Source organism: Thamnophis elegans, chromosome 14 (genome assembly GCF_009769535.1).
Source record: "Thamnophis elegans isolate rThaEle1 chromosome 14, rThaEle1.pri, whole genome shotgun sequence".
Lineage (NCBI taxonomy): Eukaryota > Metazoa > Chordata > Lepidosauria > Squamata > Colubridae > Thamnophis > Thamnophis elegans.
In genome coordinates this window covers 38,994,087-39,016,544 of record NC_045554.1, presented here as the reverse complement: position 1 = coordinate 39,016,544, position 22,458 = coordinate 38,994,087, and the positions used below count along the sequence as shown (strand labels likewise).

Here is a 22,458-nt window from a genome sequence, read left to right as displayed (position 1 = left end):
GTTCTCAGTGTACATAGAAAAAATAGAATATATTCATCAAGAATCATACGATACAACTCTTAGTGATAGTCATAAGTTACTAATAAGCAATCAAATTATACTAGGAAACAAATGAAACAATTCAAATTATAAATACAAGCAACATGGTTATAGTCATAAGTGGAAAGAGATAGGTACTAGGAAGGATGAGAAGAAGAATACTAACACAGTTTTAGTAGATAATTTGACAGTGTTGTGGGGATTAGTTGCTTAGCAGAGTGATGGCGTTTGGGGAAAACTGTCCTTGTGTCTAGTTGTTCTGGTGTGCAGTGCTCCATAGTGTTGTTTTGATGGTAGAAGCTAAAACAATTTATGTCCAGGATGTGAAGGGTCTGTAGATATTTTCACAGCCCTCTTTTTGACTCATGCAATGTACAGGTCCTCAGTGGAAGGCAGGATGGTAGCAATTGTTTTTTTCTGCAGTTCTAATTATACATTGAAGTCTGTGTCTGTCTGTTTGATTGCAGAGCCAAACTAGACAGTTATGGAGGTGCAAATGACAGACTCAATAATTCCTCTGTGGAACAGAATCAGCAGCTCTTTGGAGTTTGAACTTTCTGAGTTGGCACAGAAAGAACATTCTTTGTTGTGCTATTTTAATCACATTTTTGATGTTAGGTGTCCATTTTAAGTCTTGAGATACGATAGAACCTAGAAACTTGAAGGTCTCTACTGTTGATACTGTGTTGTCTAGTATTGTAAGAGGTGGTAGTATAGGAGTGTTTCTCCTAAAATCTACCACCATTTCTATTGTTTTGATTGTATTTAGTTCAAGATTGTTCTGGTTGCACCAGAAGGCTAGTTGTTCAAACTCCCGTCTGTATGCAGATCCATCTACATGGATCCCAGAGTGGATCCATGACAGTTTCCTTGACCTTTCGTCATCAAGCAAAGAAGAATGCCTCGGAGAGGATTAATAAGACATCCGCCACATACAAACAGCCAGCAAATTCAACTCCCCTTTGCACTGATGGTGTTACCTAGTCTGGTAATGAAACATCCAATAAGTCTTGCACCTAATTTTATTGACTGAATTCTGCCCTTTTGGGGAGTAACTACTTGGCTGGCTACGGTTTTGTAAGATTTATGGATGGACAGGTGGTCAAATGGGTTTTCATTAGTTCAAAGAGGATTGGTGAGGTTTTCTGATTGTCTGATTGTCTAACAACAGCAAGAATTAAAGAGATTCCCCCCCCACAATAAATTATTGGTTAGGAAAGTAAGAATCCAGTTTTATCTAAAAGCATCGATGTGGTTAAATTCCATTGTTGTTCACAAAGGCATGGTCTGAGTATGCAATACGTAGCCTCCTTCGCCCTCCTCATTCTTAACTTGAGTTCATTCACCTGAGTGAGTGAACTTACCTCCCTTTGGAAGACTTCAACCTTCTAGTTAGAAATTAAGGCAATTCTATAAGGATTAAATCAACTTTCCCCAGCCTTGGATTTTGATTAGTCTGAATAATATGAGCTCTGTGGTGGCGTAGTGGTGAAGACACTCACCTCCCACTCAGAAGGCTGAGAGGTCAATCCGAGATAATGGCAGATGTTTATCTCCTAGGGTGCAAAGGGAAAAAAAATTGTTGTGAACTCCACATAGGCGTCAGGAAGGGAATCTGGCCAGTAAATGCTCAACTCCAGCTAGTCTCTACCCCAAATTAAGGGATTACAGGTTCATAAAAAGGGAGGTTTTTTTTAATACTTACAAAAACCCAGTGGAATCCTTTTCTAATGGTGCCTGGAGAACGATGGGCCATGCTGTCTTTTAAATAGGATCATAGCACACGGATCTGCTGTAATGCTGGCCTTGTTTTGAACTCTGCCAATGTTTTGACAAGCGACATCTGAAGGAGCGTTCCCTCATTGGATTGCTATTAATTCAGTTCAAACGTAGGAGACCAGAGAATAAGTAGGGAGCTCAAGCCTGCAGAGGACTAAGGAGACCTTTAGATTGCTCAGGCAACACATTCAGACTGTCCTCTGCCCTCTCTTACATTCCTTATTATAGTACATTAAAACCCTTTGCTCTATCAAATTGACAAAGGCAGCTATAAAAGGGGTCTTTTCTAATACCCGGTAATATAAACTATGTTTGTACACTTACGACATAATCCCTAATTACTTCCATACTTTTATGCGTAAAGAGCTTCAACTGTCTTGTTTTAGCATGCTTGCTGAGTGGAATGAATTCTGGTGGGTTTTTTTTTAATAAAAAAAAATACATGCAAGGCAATTTGTAGAGGGAAGGCCTCACTTCCGGATTGGCGAGATTGGCTCCTATTTAAAGAAAATAAATACGTCTGGTGTCATTGATCCATTGCATCTTGCTTCAGGATGTGACCAAAAGTGTTTGCCCATGACCCGGACAATGCCTAGAGTGCTTGAAGCAATTACCCTACCTTTTAATAACAATGTTTGTGAAATTGCTTTTTGGGTTGCTTGTCTTAGCGATGTCAATAATTCTAAGAGAATGTATTTAGGTATTTTAGGTATTTATTGTACATTTATAGGCCGCCCTTTTCCCTGAGGGGACTCAGGGCGGCTTACAATAAAAGGGGAAAGGGAGTGTAGGACAAATACAAAAAGAAGTGTGAACGAGAATAAATTAAACAGTAAACACAACATTCACTCGACATTCGGGAGGGGCGAAAGTAAAACTTATCCCCAGGCCTGACGGGATAGCCAGATCTTGAGGGCTGTGCGGAAGGCCTGGACGGTGGTGAGGGTACGAATCTCCACGGGGAGATTATTCCATAGCGTCGGAGCCGCAACAGAGAAGGCTCTCCTCTGAGTAGTCGCCAGTCGGCACTGACTGGCGGATGGAATACGGAGGAGGCCAGCTCTATGCGATCTGATGGGACGCAGGGAGGTAATTGGCAGAAGGCGGTCTCTCAAATAGCCGGATCCACTACCATGGAGCGCTTTATGGGTGGTGAGTAGAATGTCTTGGATTGGCACTCATTTTTTTAAAAGGATAGTTTTTGTTATATATACCGCGTTTCCCCAAAAATAAGACAGGGCCTCATTTTCTTTTGATCCCCTGCAATAAGCGCTTGGCCTTATTTTCAGGGAGGTCTTATTATTTTTGAGGTGCAGGAGGCCTCTTAACCTCAGCCAGCAATTCATCTGCTAGAGCCAGAAGTTCTATCTCTGTTTCTGGCACACTCTTGACAGCCCAAGCATCACTGGGCCTGCTGCCCTTTTTGTGGCCACCACTAAGAGAAGGGGCGCGATAGCTAGGGTTTGAGGGAGCGGCCTCTACAAGGTCATTCCGTGTGGATGGCAGGTCCATGTGGGGCATGTTCCCCCCTTTCCTCCCCAGGAAATGGCGGGATCCAGCTGTGCATGCATTTAAATATTTTAAGGGAGGGCTTATTTTCAGGGGAGGGCTTATTTTAATGCATGCACTCAAAATTGGGCTTATTATCCCTAAGACCTATCAGATCCCACAGATTAGGCCTCCTCTGAATTCCATCTGCCAGCCAGTGCCGACTGGCAACTCCCGGGGGAGGGCCTTCTCTGTGGCTGCTCCGGCCCTCTGGAATGATCTCCCCGTGGAGATCCGTACCCTCACCACCCTCCAGGCTTTCCGCAAAGCCACTAAGACCTGGTTGTTCCAGCAGGCCTGGGGCTGATGAATTTCCAGCCCCATTTGAAGCTGCGACTGTTGTTCTATTTTAATCTGTTTGTCTTTATTTTCTTATTTGTATTCCCTTTCCTCTTGGTTGTTAGCCGCCCCGAGTCTCTCGGGAATAGGGCAGCATACAAATTGAATAAACTACAACTACAACTACACTAGGTCTTATTTTCAGGGAAATGGGGTAATAATCACTGCCATTTTTGGCAGTGCCTTGTGTGGTTTTTTTTGGCCCTGCCATATATTGTTGTAACATAATCTTTAAAGGATCACCAGAATTAATGTCTAGGGCAAAAGTGGATAAGGACTTTTTAAGATGGAACAACTTTCTACAGTAAGTGAGAGAAAAGCAGAGATGGTAATGAGACAGTAACCTTATTTTTTGGTGGATCATTTGATCTATTTTTAAGGGTGATGGTGCATTAACTGGACTTTTGGCTATGTTTAGTAGGACTGACAGAAGTCAGAATCCAATAAGATCTAGGGATCATATTTTGTCTCCCTTTGCCCGATTCCTATTACCCAATCACATCACTCCAGTTTCAAATGGAGCTATCCAGGGTCCTGATTTTTCTGTTAGAACTGTTTTTCTCCATCCTTCATTTTTTTTTAACTCCTGATTGAATTCTGGCCAATTCTAAACTCTACCTAAATTTTAACAGTTCTGCCTAAAATTTGGGGGAAGAGCATGCATGTTACTTTGGGCTTTTATATGGAAAAAAAATAATAGTTTAAAATTAAACATGTGCACTTGTTCCTAAAAGTGAAGCATTTTTGCTGGTTTAAATAAGAAGAAAAAAATAATTACAACTTAGTCATCATAGTTTGAGAAATGAGCTCAGAGCCCTTCCTTCCATTTAAACATTATCCATGGAATTGTCTCTGGTTAAAACTCCATTACACATTAATGTTAAACACTTAAACATTTCATATATAATATGGAGGTCAGGAATGTTATTCTTTCATTACCAAGATGTCATATATCAAATCCTTCACAGGGAACCTGATTCTCAAGAAATAGGAAGATAAATATTGATCATAACCTCTTTGTCAAATTAGGTCAAACCCTTTGAACTAAGTCAGAGATTCTTTTTAAGTTTCTTTTTAACTGGCCAAGAGTTATAGGAAATTATTGGGAGCTGAGCAAACAGATGAATTATATTCTTATGCATGTCTAAGTGGCCATTTTTGCAAGCTCTTCATTGTCCAAATTTTGTTTGTTTGTTGTTTTTATAAATCTGATGGAAAAAAAATTACAAATCTTGAGCAAACAAGTCATATATAGGGTGTTAAACTTGGGAGCAAAAGGGATAGAGCAAAGAAAGAAGCAGAGGTGGTATTCAACCAGTTCAGGCAAACCGGTAGTAGAAATTTTGAGTAGTTCGGAGAACCGGCAAATATCATCTCTGGTTGGCCCCACCCTCCCGCCCCCGTTGTTCCCTGTCCTATATTCCCTTGGTGTTTTTTAGCTCAGCTGATTCGTGTGGCAGAGTGGATTGCTGCCCCTCAGCTGAGCTACAAAACAGCTCAACTCACCATCCCTGACACCAAGGGCGCTTTTTGAGTGCTATCTGCACACACAAAACGTGCTCTCATAGATCCGGTAGGAAAAGATTTAATCCCACCACTGGAAAAAGCAAAATTCAGAAAGTAAGAAATTAAGGTCCCAACCTTTCAGGTTCAAGAACTGAAGCACAGAGGAGCCACAGTTAGTGTCTTGCTCTGTCTCTGTTTCACACAGTGGTGGTTTCAAAAAATTTTAGAACCTCTTCTGTAGGTGTGGCCTGCTTTGTGGGATTGGCTTGCTGGCCATGTGACCAGTAGGAGTGGCTTGCCAGTCATGTGACTGGGTGGGAGTGGCTTGCCAGTCATGTGACTGGTAGGCATGGCCAACTTGTAAAATGTGGTGAAACTCACTTAACAACGCTCTTGCTTAGCAACCAAAATGTTGGCTCAGGAACTCTGGTATTGAAGTGTGCAAGTCTTAAAGCTGTCAAGTTACAAGTCCCTTGTACCCCTAATCCTTTAGGAAAAAAACACAGGGGTGTTCAAACTTGACAGTTATAAGACTTGTGGACTTCAACTCCCAGAATTCCTCACTCTTCATCTTGATGATGTGCGGACAGGCGGCGGGAGGGAGCTGGAACCGGTTCTAAATGGCACTGTAGATTTGTGGAACCTCTTCTATAGAAGAGTTAGAACTGGCAGGAACCCACCCCTGGTTTCACACACAAAGAAAAATTCTGAGCTCTTCTGAACTTTATCCTCCTGAAAAGAGTTCTGTTTTTCTACTTCATTCCCTATTGTTTTTCTTGGAATGTCGCACACTGGTGCTTTTAAGTTTGCCTCCTCATTGTCTAGTGGTAGAGCACGTATGATGTGGTGTTGTTTCTTTCAGAAATAAATAAATAAAAATAAATCAAGGAGAGGACGTACAGTATGCTGTCTGTCTCTAACTGAACAATGGGAAAGAAGAGAGATATTGTGTACATGGTTAGTTAAACCTCACTTGGATAAATATACGAAGTATGAAGAAACTCCCATCTCACCTGTATTGGATTTCATCAAGCTGTTGCTTGAACTGATTCAATTTTGCAGCCCAGACAGCAGCTGTCTCGAACTAAGACTGCTGTGAGTCGGTCACAAGGAACACAAGTTTATTTCACACCTATTTTAAAGTTTGGAGATGATGGTGCCGTATCTATTTCTATCAGCGTGCAGCAAATCTCACACTCGCTTTCACTTTCCCTGTGAAAAGTAGTTCTTTCTTTTTTCCCCCTTGAGCCTCGCAGTAAGGCTCCCTAAAGCAGAAGGATCTGTGGGGTTTAAATCTGCAAAGTGATGGTTGCATCCAAGGGACAGGGCTTCTATCATAATCTGTGCCTGCTGTTTTGCAGGTTTTGAATCCTCTGAGGATGGTGCTGTCTTGAACCAATCTCTTCAGTGGATCACTCCATGTGAGTAAGCAGGAGTAACATCCAAAGTTCTTTGCTTTTAATCTGGAACCAAATCTGTTGTTATTGTTGTATTGTTCAGTCCAGTGGTGGGATTCAATTTTTTTTTACTACTGGTTGGCATGGCTTGGTGGGCATGGCTTGGTGGGCGTGACAGGAGAAGGATACTGCAAAATCTCCACCACCACCACCCCCTGCTGGGGAAGGATACTGTAAAATCTCTCCCTCCGCGCTCCAGGGGATGGTTACTGCAAAATCCCCATTCCCTCCTGATCAGCTGGGACTCGGTAGGCAAGAATAGTTGGGTGCGGGGCCAGTCAGAGGTGGTATTTGCTGGTTCTCCAAACTACTCAAAATTTCCACTACTGGTTCTCCCGAACTGGTCAGAACCTGCTGAATCCCACCACTGATCCAGAATGATCTAGATAATTCATAGAAACATCTATGGATGTCTTGAGTTGAAATCTGCTCTTCCCTGGTGCCCCTTCTTCATGGAATCATGAAGTTAAGCTCATGTCTGATTCTTTGCAACCCAATGGGCCATAGCAACCAACTCCTCCAATGTCTCCTAGAGTTTGTCCAAACTCATGTTCCTTGCGTTGGTTGATGCCCTATCTAACCATCTACTCCTCTGCATTCCCTTCTGCTCTTTTTGCTTTCCATCTTTCCCAACATCAGGATCCTTTCCAAGGAGTCCTCGCTTCTCATTTGGTTGGCCAAAGTATTTGAGCTTCAGCGTCTGTCCTTCCAAAGAACAGCCAGGGTTGATTTCTGCACCTGAGGGCAGAACAAGAAGCAATGGGTGGAAACTAATCAAGAGAGGAGCAACTTAGAACTGAGGATAAATTTCCTGACAGTTAGAACAATTAATCAGTGGAACGGCTTGCCTCCAGAAGTTGTGAATGCCCCAACACTGGAAGTCTTTAAGAAGATGTTGGATAGCCATTTGTCTGAAATGGTATAGGGTTTCCTGCCTAGGCAGGGGGTTGGACTAGAAGACCTCCAAGGTCCCTTCAAACTCTGCTATTGTATTGAATTGTATATCAAAATATTATGATTTGACATTTCCATTGGGACTGACTGGTTTGATCTCCTTGAAGTCCAAGGAACCAATTCTGCCCATCTCTAAAAGTCCTAAATGATCACACGCTGTTTCAGCCACAATTGATTACATGCCATCCATTGTCAAACTTGACTTCCCATCAATGCCAATTCCCACTGATCACTAATCCTTTGGTGCATATTGTGTAGTGTTTTCACACTGCCTAGAGGAATGCCCTCACTACTGTGGCTGGATTTTCATGTGCCATGCTAAGCCATCATGTGATGGTTGGGTTGGTTTTGATTTAGTAATGTGTCAATCTAGCCAATTCTTCTTTAGTCAATGAACCATGGTTAAGTAGACCAAGAATTACGATATGAATCCAGGCATGTAGTTTGTCTTACTCGAAAACATTAAAGGCACGGAGTGGGTGCGTGGTTGGAATCTCCCCAAACCTTTGGCATACAAGAAGACTTTCCATTGACTGAAGAACTTAAAATGGATTTATCTTTCAAAAACGAATACCCTGCCTGTCCAAAAAAACATCTCTTTTAACGACAACCAGTGGTCTTGTCTGAATTTCACCTATATGTTGCTCAGCTGTTCTACCACAGCAGTCATGGTGAGATGTTGAGCGGAATGTCAACAATTGGACAAGGTATAATTTCTTTCTCTTTTTTTTCTTTAGTCAATGCGTCCCTTGCCTTATTTTAGTTCAGCATCATTTCTCAGTTGCAAATGTTTGAGTGACACGCGGAATGCAAAACAACATAAAAGGTTTGCCCTCAGGCAAATGTGTGTCCATGTAGGACTTTAATTATTCTTTCTGAATCACGTACAATATGCAAAGACCCAGTTCCCTGCATAGAAATCAGATGCATATCATTTGAATGCATTATTTTATTGTTGTTGTTGTTGTTGCTATTACTATTCTAATTACTACTATTTTAGGTACAGAGCAGGCTTTTTCAAAGGAGTTTCTTGAGCTTATTGCTCTGATATTAGAGGGAAGGAAAACCAACTTTCCGATGTCATGTTGTAACAGAATAAACATCTCTTTTGTGGTTTGTTCTCTTCTTTGTAAACACATTGGCTTCATTCAAAAGTATTTGCTAGAAGTATAGAGTGCACAACATGCCATATTCTGCTTCTTTCTCCATTGTTAGCTCCCATTTCTCACCGGTTAAAGCTTAGCCCAAGGATATTTTCACATAACACTGTTGAACTGCTCTGGGAAGAGTCGGTGGTGTTTCTGTGTTTAAGGTACCAGTTGATTACACTATAAAGATAAAATAAAAAATCCAAGTACTTTTCATAAAATATTGCAGTCGTACAGAGTTCACTTCCCCCTCCCTCCCTCCGCCAACTCTCCTTCATTGCTAAGCAGGGATAGTGAGGGGAAAGGAGAAGGTGGAGCACCCACCAGATTAGGGAAAAATCGTAAAGTTATTCAGAACTACTGAAGCACATTCTTTTAGGTTTTGCCCACAGAAGCATTGGATCCCATGTTCCATTGTGTAGTTTTATGCCCAATGAGAATTTGAAGCATTCTCTCTCTTTCTCTCTTCTCTCTTCCCATCACAAACTATCTATCATATTGTAATCAATATCATCTATCTCTATCTCTATTATTTATTTCTCTATATATCTCGTTATCATCATCTATCTCTATATTTATATCCATCTCTATTATCTTCTGTCTGTCTGTCTGTCTGTCTGTCTGTCTGTCTCTCTCTCTCTTTCTCTATCTATCTATCATCTATCTATCCATCCATCCATCCATCCATCCCTATCTATCCATCCATCATCTATCTATCTATCTATCTATCTATCTATCTATCATCTAATTATATTCTATCATATCTCTTTCTCGCACACTATCATCTATCATTCTATCATATATCTCTCTTTCATTCTATTCTCTCTATCATCTATCTATCATCTATCATCTATCTATCTATCTATCTATCTATCTATCTATCTACTATCTATCTATCATCTATCTATCTCGATCTATCCTACACTACCTACCTACCTACCTACCTACCTACCTACCTACCTATCTATCTATCTATCTATTAATAGAATACCTACCTATATACCTATCTATCTATCTATCTCTATCTATCTATCTATCTATCTATCTCATCTTTTCATATCTATCTAGCATCTATTTCCAAGTATTGTAGAACTAAATCTACTTGGTTATCTGAGACATGATCTGGCTAGGTTTTTTTATTATTTAAATGGGATGGGACTTAGTGATATCTTTTTCTAGACATTTTCATATCTTGACAAAGGTCTCAATTAAGGCTTCATGTTGTCAGCCAGTTTGTGAACATACAGACATCTAGATATTTTATTCCTTTCCCCCTCCCCATACAAACATCCTATACCACCCAAGATGCCGAAATGGTTCTATTTTTGATCCAGATGATTTGCTTCAGATATGAACAATTCAAAAATCATCTGTAACAAATTTAATTGGAGCAATCCCCAAATAAGAACAATATTTTTTCACAAGGATGCATCCACAGTGTACTTAAGCATAATGCTGTAGCTAATTGCTGTTATTTATAAACCTTTGTACCTTTTTTTAAAAAAAAATAAGAATACGAAATGGGGAAGTATTTGGATGTAGGTTTTATAGTGACAGCTCCTGCAGAGACATGGAGAAGGACAGTGGGGTGAAAACAGGGTTATGCTCGGATGCGTGTCGGCAAGATATCTTAAAGTTTCAGGAAACTAAATTTTCACAGGTGCCAGATTCATGAAAGAAATATGCTAGTCTGCCCTGTGAGATAAATCAAATTTCTGGTTGGCAATAGCAGGAATCCGAGTTTCCTTCATCTTCTCCTTCAGCAGTCCAATAAAAAGAGGCTTCTCCACCATTTCCATAAATTTGATTTCAGCAAAAAACAACAACAGCAAATCATATTTAGTAAACCGGTTTTCCCTCCCACCCCCCCATTTTTAAATATTTTGCCTTAACTACTCGATGGTGCTTTTTAGTATCATTTTACATAATTTAATACAATTTGTTCCATCCATTGGTTTTCATGGAGATACAAGCTGTTCGCTTGTGGAAAAGCTGGCAGTGTCTCGTAGGCTGGCAAGGGATCATCCTGAGGAGTTCCATTTCAAAGTTCTACAGGGCAACGGCCATTTTAAAGCACATTCCCATTAAGATTGAATTAGGCTGTAGCTCCTGTTTGTTTATCGAACAAAAAACAAAACGGATACCATGCTTTCCCCCCTCCCTACTGCCTTTGTAAAACGTATCTGCTTTTGCCTCTACATCTCCAAGCCTCTACATCTCCAAATGGGATGCACTAGTATATTAAAAGGTCCAGGATTCCATGGTGGCTTTCTTTAAATGCTGCCTTCCCTAGTAAATGAAAGAGAAGAGAAGCATTTCTTAATGATTTATCCAGAAGGTTAAGCAAAACTAAGTGGGTAAATAGAACATAATAAGCAGAATTGTGTTGCTTCCTTTTGGTTAATGATGTGCATGGATGGACATTCCGCCCCGCCCAGGTTTAACCCTCCATTAGTTCTTGGTTCTCTGTTCCGTAACCCGACAAAAGCGCGAACGTCATAAGCGCGCCGACAACACCGCGCCGACAGAAGCGCGATTTAATTTAAGGTAAGGTTTAGGGTTAGGTTTAGGTTTAGGTTTAGGGTTAGGGTTAGGGTTAGGGTTAGGTTTAGGGTTCTGTTACAGCGCGCTTCTGTCGGCGCGCTTTTGTCGGCGCGCTTTAGGGCTAATTAGTCGCTCATTCGTCGCGCGGTTTAGTCAGGCACGCTTTGTTGTGCGCGCATTTGTGGTGGAACCCTCTGTTCTGCTGTCCTGTACAAGCAACCTAACCCATACGCCTAGAATATAACTTTATTGCTCAATGCCTGTTTTACAGGAATCTTCTCAGATTGTCAGTTTGCCCCTAGGAAAGACTACTGTATTTTTTGGAGTATAAGATGTACCTTTCCCCCCCCAAAAAAAGAAGGTGAAAATTTGAGTTCATCTTATACACTGAATGCAGCATTTTTTACTTCCCAAAATTTGCAAAAATGGATGTGCAGACACTTTGGGAGGCTTGCAAAGTGCTCCTGGGGGCTGGGGAGGGCAAAATTGAGATTAACAGCCACTGTGATTTGCTTAAAGAATAGCACAAAAATTCTGAAAAACTGCCCATTTTTGCTCATTTCACCCCAGCCCCCAGGAGCACACTACAAGCCTCCCAAAACTCTGCATGGCTTTTTTTCTTTGCAAAAAATGAGGCATGCAGAAGGATTGGGAGGCCTGCAGAGTTCAAAATCTCCCCCCCCCTCTTTTTACCTCTTCAAAATTATGGTGCGTTTTAACTCCGGTGCATCTTATAGTTTGAAAAATACGGTAGATAAGGTTCAATGGCATTCAAGTTGGGGTCAGAGCTTGCCCTCTTGTGTCTACATAATAATTTCAGACTGATCCTCCCCACCTGACCCCCCCCCCCACTGCCAACTGGGATAGTTTTTTTTCTGACATCTGCATCACTGTCCTTCTGGCCCCCATTAGCATCAAATAAACAATTAATTCTGAAGAGGGACTTCTGCCATTTTAGTGCACAGTTTATTCATTTACAGAAGGTTTAGCCCGGGGTCAGCAATTCATGGCTCGGAGCCGCATGTGGCTCTTTCATCCCTCTGCTGCGGCTCCCTGTCACTGGTCAGCTCCACAGTTGATAGGGCTTTCGGTTAGGATAGGTAGAGGAAAAAGGATGCCACCCTAGGAGGAGACTCCATGGTAGGGGAACTGACTTCTAGTCAGCAGAAGACAAAGGATGCCACGCTAGGAGGAAACTATGATAGGGGAACCGGACTTCCGGTCGGCTCCAGAATTGAATGGGGGGCTTCCAGTTAGGACCTTTGTGGCTCTTTGAATCTTTAAGGTTGCCGACCCCTGGTTTAGCCCCCTGCATCTTTCACTTCTTTCCACACATTGTTCAGCCACTTGCTGGTGAAATACTGCAAAATGCAATCCAGTTAAAATGATTCACTGATGCAATTCCAGAATAGAATTTAATATTTTTTACTGAAGGTGGGTGAGAAGCTATTCAAGTGGCATCAGTTTCTGGTGTGTCACATGATTGTCTAAGGAATCCTGGGCATTATTTTATTTTGGTACCCTTGTCACATTAAAAATCACGCACACTGGTACATTTTCTGGTTTTTGACCAAATATGCCATATTCATTTCATGCACATGAGATAGACAATAGATATTTCAAAGTTGTATCAAGAAGAACAAGAACCAATTACGTATTGGGTATTTTAATAAAAGCTGTTCCATGACAGCTTTGGGAGATGGTGAACTTATTGGAAGTTAGATACTTGTTGTGGCCCAGCAGGTGCCGTTGGAGCTGCCACCAGACTCTGACAGCGAGGGGCCCTGAGTCAGCTCTGGAGGATGTGGAGGACCCTGGACAGGGTTCTGACTCCGAGCAGGGTGCAGAGAGGCTGGTTGGCTACCAGCAGGCACCTGAGCCTTGGACCAGTGAGAGAGGAGAGGAGTGAGCGAGAGTGAGCTGGAGCCAGTAGTGAGTTTTCCTGGATGCACGCCATCGAAGAGCTACTAGGTGTCAGGAACAATTACGCAATTACAGGAGGTGATTGCACTCAGTCACCTCAGTCATTAGGCTCCTCTCCAGACTATAAAAAGCTACTTGTGCACACACCCCTCTTTGCAGAAGTCAATGCAGGATTGAATATCAGAGTACATTACTGTGAGCTTGGCAGGCTGGATTGCTGCCAAGCCTTATCTGTGTTTATTGCTGCCCGAGTTTGTCTGAATTGCTGCCAAGGTCCTTATCTGTTTGTTATGCTTGGCTTTCAGCCACCGAGATTTTGGTTTCTTGCTATTAAAGTACATTCCAGTTAAGTTTGTCTTGGCAGTCGTTACTGGACGGAGGAGGGCGTCAGAACAGATACTCATATGTCAGGGTTACCTTTTCTTGGTAAAAGCCCTATGATTTTATCTGTCAGACCTGGAAGCCATCTTTACAATTGGACCTTCGGGCCTGCCACACTTCTCTACTGTGGGAAACTGGTAGGGGGGAGGATTATACAGAGTTGGGAGACATATAGTCAAAATAACATTCTTTGTGAAGAGTGTCAAGGACACCTTGTCCGGCAGCTGTGATAAGATGGCTGGAGGCATCTCCATTTTGGACGGTGCTCGATTGGACCGTGTGATGGACATATGGGTGCTGGGTAGATGCTTGGACTTTCTTTTGGGTGGGGAAAACCTGGAAACTTTCAGATTCAGGTTTTCCCAGATGGGCCAATATGACATCTCTAATGAATTGGAACTTTATTTGAGCTTTATAAGCCTCGGAGTCTTCTTTCATTGGGGGGTATTACTTGGAATCCTGGCACTATTAAATGTGGTGAAAGATTTCAGCTAAAGATTAGTACATGGATAGCTTTGTGGGTGGGGGGGGCGGTAGCTGAGGTGGCGCAGTGGTTAGAGTGCAGTACTGCAGGCCACTTCAGCTGACTGTTAACTGCAGTTCGGCGGTTCAAATCTCACCGGCTCAAGGTTGACTCAGCCTTCCATCCTTCCGAGGTGGGTGAAATGAGGACCCAGACTGTGGGGGCAATATGCTGACTCTGTAAATCGCTTAGAGAGGGCTGAAAGCCCTATGAAGAGGTATATAAGTTTAACTGCTATTGCTATTGCTATTGCTAGCTTCTCTTTGATTGGTGTGCATATTTAAGGATAAAGTGGAGGTGTATAGAATCATGGGAATGTTTTTAAAGTCTTTTAAATACTTGACAAGTTCATGATATGGAACTCCACATAGAAAGCCACTCAGTGTGGTGCCGGTAGAGCATTATGAAATTAGTTACCCTTCATCCTTCAATTCATGGATAAGTGAATGGATGGAACAATTGAAAAGCTATGTAAAAATTGCAGGTCTACTCCAAAATTCTCTTGGAGGAAAAAGAATAAAAATAACGCCAACATCCAAACCTGAAGATTCTCGATGCATTATGATCGGCGGTGGCACTGTGGTGGGAGTGCAGTACTGCAGGCTACGTCTGCTGACTGACGGCTGCCTGCAATTTGGCAGTTCGAATCTCACCAGGCTCAGGGTTGACTCAGCCTTCCATCCTTCCGAGGTGGGTAAAATGAGGACCCAGATTGTTGCAGGCAATATGATAACTCTGTAAACCACTTAGAGACAGCTGGAAAGCAGTATATAAGTCTAAGTACTATTGCTAGTCCTTCCTGCATTCCTTCCTCACTCCCTGTGGTTAGAATGAAGTATTGCAGGCTAACTCTACCCACTGTCAGCAGTCCGATCCTGACTGGCTTAAGGTAGACTTCAGCCTTCCATCCATCTGAGATGGGTAAAATGAGGACCCAGAATGTTGGGTGGGGGCAATAGGCTGACTCTGTAAATCGCTTCGAGAGGACTGTAAAAGCACTATGAAGCGGTATATAAGTCTAAGTGCCATTACTATTACCCCTTCTTTGAAGAAGTAGAACTTCATCCCATTTCCCCAAACTGCCATTTCTGATCAGACCTCTAGCTGGAGTCCTACATTAGCTTGGCCCTTGAAGAAGTGATGTAGTTAGTCTCATAGCCACAGAAACCTGGGATCCAAAGGTCAGAAGGGAGATCCAGAGTCGTGGTTAGCATCTGGGTGAACTACAGTAGATTAGCAACGATTTAGACTTCCTGCTATCTAACAACATGCTCTCCTAAGCATAATTATAATGAGATTCAAGCCCTCTTCATTCTGCTTTATACAACTTCTTTGTGTAATTTGTCCATAGTGCCTTATATTTTTAAATACAACAAAACAGCGTGCTTTGATTCATTTTCATTTCATCACCAAGGGTATGCTAATTAAACATGAGTAAACACGGGTGAAAAAAAATGGTAAAGAAATGTATGCAATCTCATGGCTGGTGGATGTGTTTAAAATGTAATTGTTGTGCATTATCTATTAACTATTTACAAGGTAATCATTCTTATGGCCTAGAAGCCTTCATTGTTACGGCATTGCTTAACCGACGGCAGCTGCATATGAGTCCCGAATACTAACCCAGATCTCCAGTGGGGCAACTCCATTTAGCAATGCAATTCTTCCTTTGGAATCCTGCTGCCCCTTCATAACAGAATAGATTCGACAAGAGAAAGGTCCGTATAATTTTCTACCAAGCACGGAACTATTTTAAGCAAAAATGAAAAGGTTGTAGGTATGGGGTTGTTCTCTCTTTTCAATGGGAGGAGGCTAAGAGAGATCAGCAGGACGCAACGCCAGCGATCTGTATGGTGTACCTTACTATGGCGTGTTCACAGCCAACGATGGATTATAGCTACTCTCCGAAGAATTGGTACTTTCTGTAACCCTATCGAAGCTTCTAGGAGCCCTGTTTACTCTCCTCCCTGGCCATCTGCTTGGAGCATCTGGTAATCAGGTGCAAGCCCCCACATATAGAGCATTCATGCTTAAATTTGCAGCTACCTTGCCACCCACATTGGCTTTTGTTACACTGCCAGCATGTACCTCTTTGTGAATTGGATAACAATCGGGGACTGAGAATTCCACCATCGGTGTGCTGAAATTGTGATGGCTCGGGAGTCATTATCCTTTCCTGGCAGAAGAGTAATTTATCTATTTTCTAGTTTGTTTGTTTGTTTGTTTCTCTACCTTAGATACCATAGTACGCTTTCCTCTACCATGTCTATCTTATTGTGTTTCAGACAAAAATGTGTAGATTCCTCTCTGTCTCTCTCTCTCTCACACACACACATACCCAAACACAGAAACCTCAAAAAGTCTGTATAAGGACTATAAGGAACCACCTGTCATTCTTGCCTGCCTCAGTTACATCCTCTGAATGACCCCAGTGTTTTTTTGTCATCTATTATCTGGGCGCGGTTGCTCAGTGGCTAAGATGCTGAGCTTGTCGATTAGAAAGGTCGGTAGCTGGGCGGTTCGAATCCCTAGTGCTGCGTAATGGAGTGAGCTCCCGTTACTTGACCCAGCTTGTGCCAACCTAAGCAGTTCCTAAGCACGTAAAAATGCAAGTAGAAAAATAGGAACCACCTTTGGTGGAAAGGTAACAGCGTTCCGTGTGCCTTTGGCATTTAGTCATGTCGGCCACATGACCACGGAGACGTCTTTGGACAGTGCTGGCTCTTCGGCTTTGAAACGGATATGAGCACCGCCCCCTAGAGTCGGGAACAACAAGCACATATGTGCGAGGAGAACCTTTACCTTTAACAGAATCCTTAGAAATCTCTTTAATTTCTTTCATTCAGAGGGCTGAAGACAAGGTTGCTTCTCCTTGGGATTCCAAAGCTGAAATTGTATATTCAGATGCGTAATACACCCAAGCCGAGAGATCTTTTCTTGTCAAAAGAGTCAAAACATTCATCCTGGGAGGAATTTAAGTTGACAGAGAAAGAGGAGAAGCCATAATTCAGTGAGAATGTCCATGTTTGATTCCTGGTCTTTTCAGCTGAGCACAGTAGCTTGCTGTTTGTGGTGAGACCTGAGATTGTAGACAATTGGTATAGACAATTACTAGGCAAGATACATCAATTGCTTAAGCATCGTGTTACAGTCTAGTAGAATATGCATCCATCTCTATCTTCTATCTGCCTTGTCATTTCCTCTTAACTGCTGTCTATGACATTTGCTTTTCAGTTCAAAAACATCCAAAAATTGTGGGGATGAAAGTTTCCAGTAGCCTAGGAAAAATATGTGTTTTGGTCTTTAGCTTGTCCTCAACAGAATATTATCAGGCGACACATCTCTCCTCATGGATAGGTCATCTTTTCTGGGATTTTTTCAAATAATGCATCTTTGCAACTTTTTGTCCTGCCAAATTAATGGACACTTATCCTGATACGTACGTATACACACACACACACACACACACACACACAGAGAGAGAGAGAGAGAGAGAGAGAGAGAGAGAGAGAGAGAGAGACAGACAGACAATATGATGAACACAGTGGCTCAGTGGGCTAAGATGCAGAACTTGTCGATCAGAAAGTTGGCAGTTCAGCAGTTCAAATCCCTAGCACTGCATAATGGAGTGAGCTCTCGTTACTTGTCCCAGCTTCTGCCAACCTATCAGTTCAAAAGCCTGTAAAAATGCAAGTAGAAAAATAGGAACCACCTTTGGTGGGAAGGTAACAGCGCTCCATGCTCCTTTGGCATTGAATCATGCCGGCCACAACACCATGGAGACTTCTTCGGACAGGGATGGCTCTTCAGCTTTGAAACGGAGATGAGCGCCACCCCCTAGAGTCAGGAATGACTAGCACATATGCGCAAGGGGAACTTTTACCTTTACCTAATGTTACTGAAAATTAAAATCAAGGAGGCAGGATTGACATCTCTTTGTAGATTCAGGATATGGTCCCATTAGATGTTGCAGAGTGTTTACATATTGTGAGCTGGAAATGTTCCAAACGTAAGATGGAATTCTTTAGACATCCTTCTGTGATTTGAAACATTTGATATACACGTCCCAGGATAATGTTGCAGGATTCAATCTGGGTCAATCACTGGGAGCAGAGGATTAATCTTCCGAATTTGAGTACTCAGAAAAGTCAGAGAAGTTCTCTCTCTCCAGAATGGGTCATTCTGCCAGGGAAAGCCCATTCTGGTAACAGAGAAGTTCTCTGATGATGGCCTCCAGCATGAGTCCGAAGCTCAGAAGTCTAAACTTCTGGCTTCAGCGACTGACCCAGATTGGATATGAAAGATGTCCTCCTCCTTTTATCGTTATGTTGATTCCAAAGGGCTTACGCTATTTGAATCCTGCCTAGGAGTACCTGAATGGATGATTTTGCTCATCCGATGGGCAGGCCGCACTTGTGAGGAACACATTGAGTGGCTGCGCGTATCAACCTCGAATGCAGTAATCAAGGTAAGATGCTGAAAAATTGGCCTGATGGAAATTGTGTGCAATTTCACGTACGTTGCCTTGAAATATTGTTGATGTATCCTACAGATGCATAACAGAAGCGGAACGCTCATATGGCTAATTGCTGAAGCTGAATATGCTCCCAGCCCTTCATAAGGGACCTTTTTCACAAGTGGGTAAAATGAATGAACATTTAGTAAAGGGGGAAAATAAGGTCTTATTGGCGTGAGTCACTAAGCTGTCTTCCCCTGGCTGTTGCGCTGTAAGTCAGTTGGAGAAGTTTGACAGCAATTTAAGTCCCATTGACAATTGCTGTCACAATATTGAAGGAGGATTGTATCAACAGAAGTGGTCGACATTCAACCAGTCATATGGACCGGATGAGTTTACCATATGCTTAACTACAAACTTCCCTTGGAACACTTTTTTTTTTATGACTGCTTGACAAGCTTATGAGATCAATCAATACCAAAACTTCATATGAAATGTTAGGTTGCTTTGAGGAAAGAGAATCTGGGGTTTGTTTATCAGAGAACAGACACCAGAGAGCCGAGGTGGCGCAGTGGTTAAATGCAGCACTGCAGGGTACTTCAGCTGACTGCAGTTCTGCAGTTCGGCTGTTCAAATCTCACCAGCTCAGGGTTGACTCAGCCTTCCATCCTTCCAAGGTGGGTGAAATGAGGACCCGGATTGTTGTCGTGGGCAATATGCTGACTCTGTAAACCGCTTAGAGAGGGCTGAAAGCCCTATGAAGTGGTATATAAGTCTAACTGCTATTGCTATTAATACTGGGGCATCTTAGAATGTGTTTTTGTTTATTTCTTTTGCTTTGCTTTGTTTAAATTGTAAAGGAGTTAATTCATTGATGCAAATGGTTCTATCCAGAGTGGGTGTGCTTTTCAGCCACGGAAGCCATTCAGCAAGAATCGATGATTTAAGCCAAGGGATCCCCAAACATTTGGAGCACAGGGACTACTAAATTCATAATTTTAAATCCCGCGGACCACTAATATGATCTGCCTAATGACTGGCTGGGTGGGTGTGGTTAGGTGGCCATGTGGCTGGGTGGGCATGCCCAACTTGATGTCACTTATGTCAAGGGGCGCCTCGCCAGCCTCTACCTGCCCCTCCCTCTGGTTCTTTGCCACCAGCGGCACTTCCCTCCAGTCTTAGCCCAAAGCCCCACATGAGGAGGCTGAAGCAGACCCCAAGTCAGAATTTCTGCCCCCCTCAGTCCTGCACAAAAATGACCCAGAAGTGGGGAGACTCTCTGCAGCAACACAATGAACTCCCCGCGGAGATCCGGACCCTCACCTCTCTCCAGGCCTTCCAGAAAGCCATCAAAACCTGGCTGTGCCGGCAGGCCTGGGGTTGATGAGTTCCCCTCCCCTCTCGACTGGTATGGCTGCGTGATTTTCGTGCATTTTAATTATGTGTACTGTTGTTTATGTTCCCTTTCCCCCCTGAGTTGTTCGCCGCCCTGAGTCCCTCCTGGAGAAGGGCGGCATACAAATAAACCAAATACAATACAATACAATAATACAAACATTCATTGCACGTATCCAGCCCAGGGGCCGTAGTTTGAGGACCCCTGATTTAGTGCAATATAAAAAATGCAAATAATTTTTTTGCAGACCACCAAATTTTCTCGCGGACCACCAGTTGGTGAATGTTGATTTAAACCATAGTCAGTACAAAGTGGGTGAATCCAGAATGGGCGTATTTATTGATGCTAACAATGTAATACCGTGTCTGTGTGAGTTTGTGTGTGTGTTTCCATAGATGTATTGAAGGATGAGAAGGTGCGTTTCAATAATATTGGGGTAAAATCAGTTGGTGTTGTGTTGGATATGTTGTGAGAGAACGGCCGTAATCTTATCATGTAGTCCTATTATGATATGCCATTATAAGTTTTATTTTGAAGGGCATGCAGAGATACATATACAAGCCTATATACAGGGACTGTATTTTCTTAGCCTAGGATTAGAATTTGATTTAGCACATGGGGTGAACCCAGTCAGCTTGTAGCATGAAGGACAGAAGGTGGAAGAGGAGGTGTTAGTAGTTGTAGGTGGTGTTAGTGGTTGTGAACAGATGTTAGTAGGTGATGTTAGTAGTCGAGGGTTACAATCCTTTAAGAAAAGGACAAATATTGCCATTTTAAATTCCGCTCATGAACACAAACCTGAAAACATTTCAATAACCAAAGGTGATTTTTTAAATCTAATATAGTTTCAAATCTCACTGGCTCAAGGTAGGCTCCGCCTTCCATCCTTCCGAGGTGGGTAAAATGAGGACCAGATTGTTGGGGGCAATATGCTGACTCTGTAAACCACTTAGAGAGGACCTGTAAAGGCCACTATGAAGCGGTATATAAGTGCTCTTGTTATTGCTAGAAATTCAGAGAGACCATTCAGACAAAAACAAAAACAAAAACCCTGATCCTCTTCTGCCTTGATTTGCCTTGTTTTATTAGCACTGGGCTAATTTTTATTTATTACATGTATGGTTAACAGTTAACAATGACTAGGTTTGAACAATAAGGAGAAGTATAAGTTGAGTTTAGGTCTTATATGACCATTTGCACTAGGTTTTCAGATTGGGCCATTAATGTTTTTTAATTTTTCTTTCTAGAAACTGCTGCTCTATTATATTTTTTATAAAAAAAACCTATTGTTTTATATAGATCAATGCATATAAATACGTCCATAACAGAGCCTGATATACTGAAAAAGTTTACGGTGATCTGAAGACAGGTAAATGGAAGAGCTAGTAAAATATGCATTTATTGATTGGGTATGTGTGTATTTCTAGCTGTGTGTCAATAAACCTGACACTATACTTACAAAAACAAGATATAGGTGTGTTTATTAAAGAAGTAGAATATGGGATTAAACTGTATTTCTTGTATTCTGCCGAGAGATTTTGTTAAAGAAAAGCAGATACAGTAACTCTGCTCATGAAGGCAAGTTATCACCTGATATCAAATAGGGATAGCACATACTGTGGGAATTCATTGTTGGAATGTATTTCTATTCAACAATACAACTACAGTAGTATTCAGTAGATGGCAGTGTTTACAAGTTTGGTATCTGTGGTATATACTCTATGCTCTTCTAAATAGAGTTTTCTGTTTCCTGTTACAGTTAAAATGCTGAGCAGTAAAGCACATGGTGACTGTACTCCTTGTTTGCTCTGTAGCGATTGGTCTTTGTGAATTGTGAAGGAGAAAATCGCCAAAATGCTGGGCAGTAGCTAGCAATGGACCACTTTTGAACATGTGTGAAACATCAACACATGTATAAAAGCGGTGGGGCTTGCATCACAACACTGTCATCTCACCAATTTTGCTGGCCCCCACAGATACCATTGAACATGCAGCCTGCTGGTAATGAAATCCATCCATCCATCCTTCTTTTCTTCCTTCCTTCCTTTTCTTTCTTCCCTCCCTCCCTCCATTTATATCTAGCTGCAATCTGGTGACTTTTAGTGGCTGATATGGTATAAGAAAAATCTTTTTTAAAAAAATCCATGGTAACTAGCTACCGTGTATAAACCCAGATGAGGAAATAAAATGGCTCTTGAGATTTCTATCAAAATGCAAGCAGTCCTTGATGTACAACCACAATTGGTTGTCAACCATTTTCCTGTTGTCATGGTGGTTATAATTTAAAGACTGGCTTATTGGTGGATCACACTAAGGATACAGGAAGTCCTTGACTTACAACCGTTCATTTAACATCAGTTTAAAGTTACAATGGCCTCAGTGACATATGACTCATTGGGCTGTCTCTGCCAGAAGGGCACATTCTGGAGAGAGAGAGAACTTCCCCAAGGTTGGGCTCCATTCAC

General features: G+C 42.1%; 1 protein-coding gene across 1 annotated transcript in view; it reads left to right on the top strand.

Annotated features, from left to right (window-relative positions):
- The window catches only part of ZNF536 (zinc finger protein 536), a 259,457-nt gene that overhangs the window by 144,234 nt on the left and 92,765 nt on the right, over positions 1–22,458 (top strand).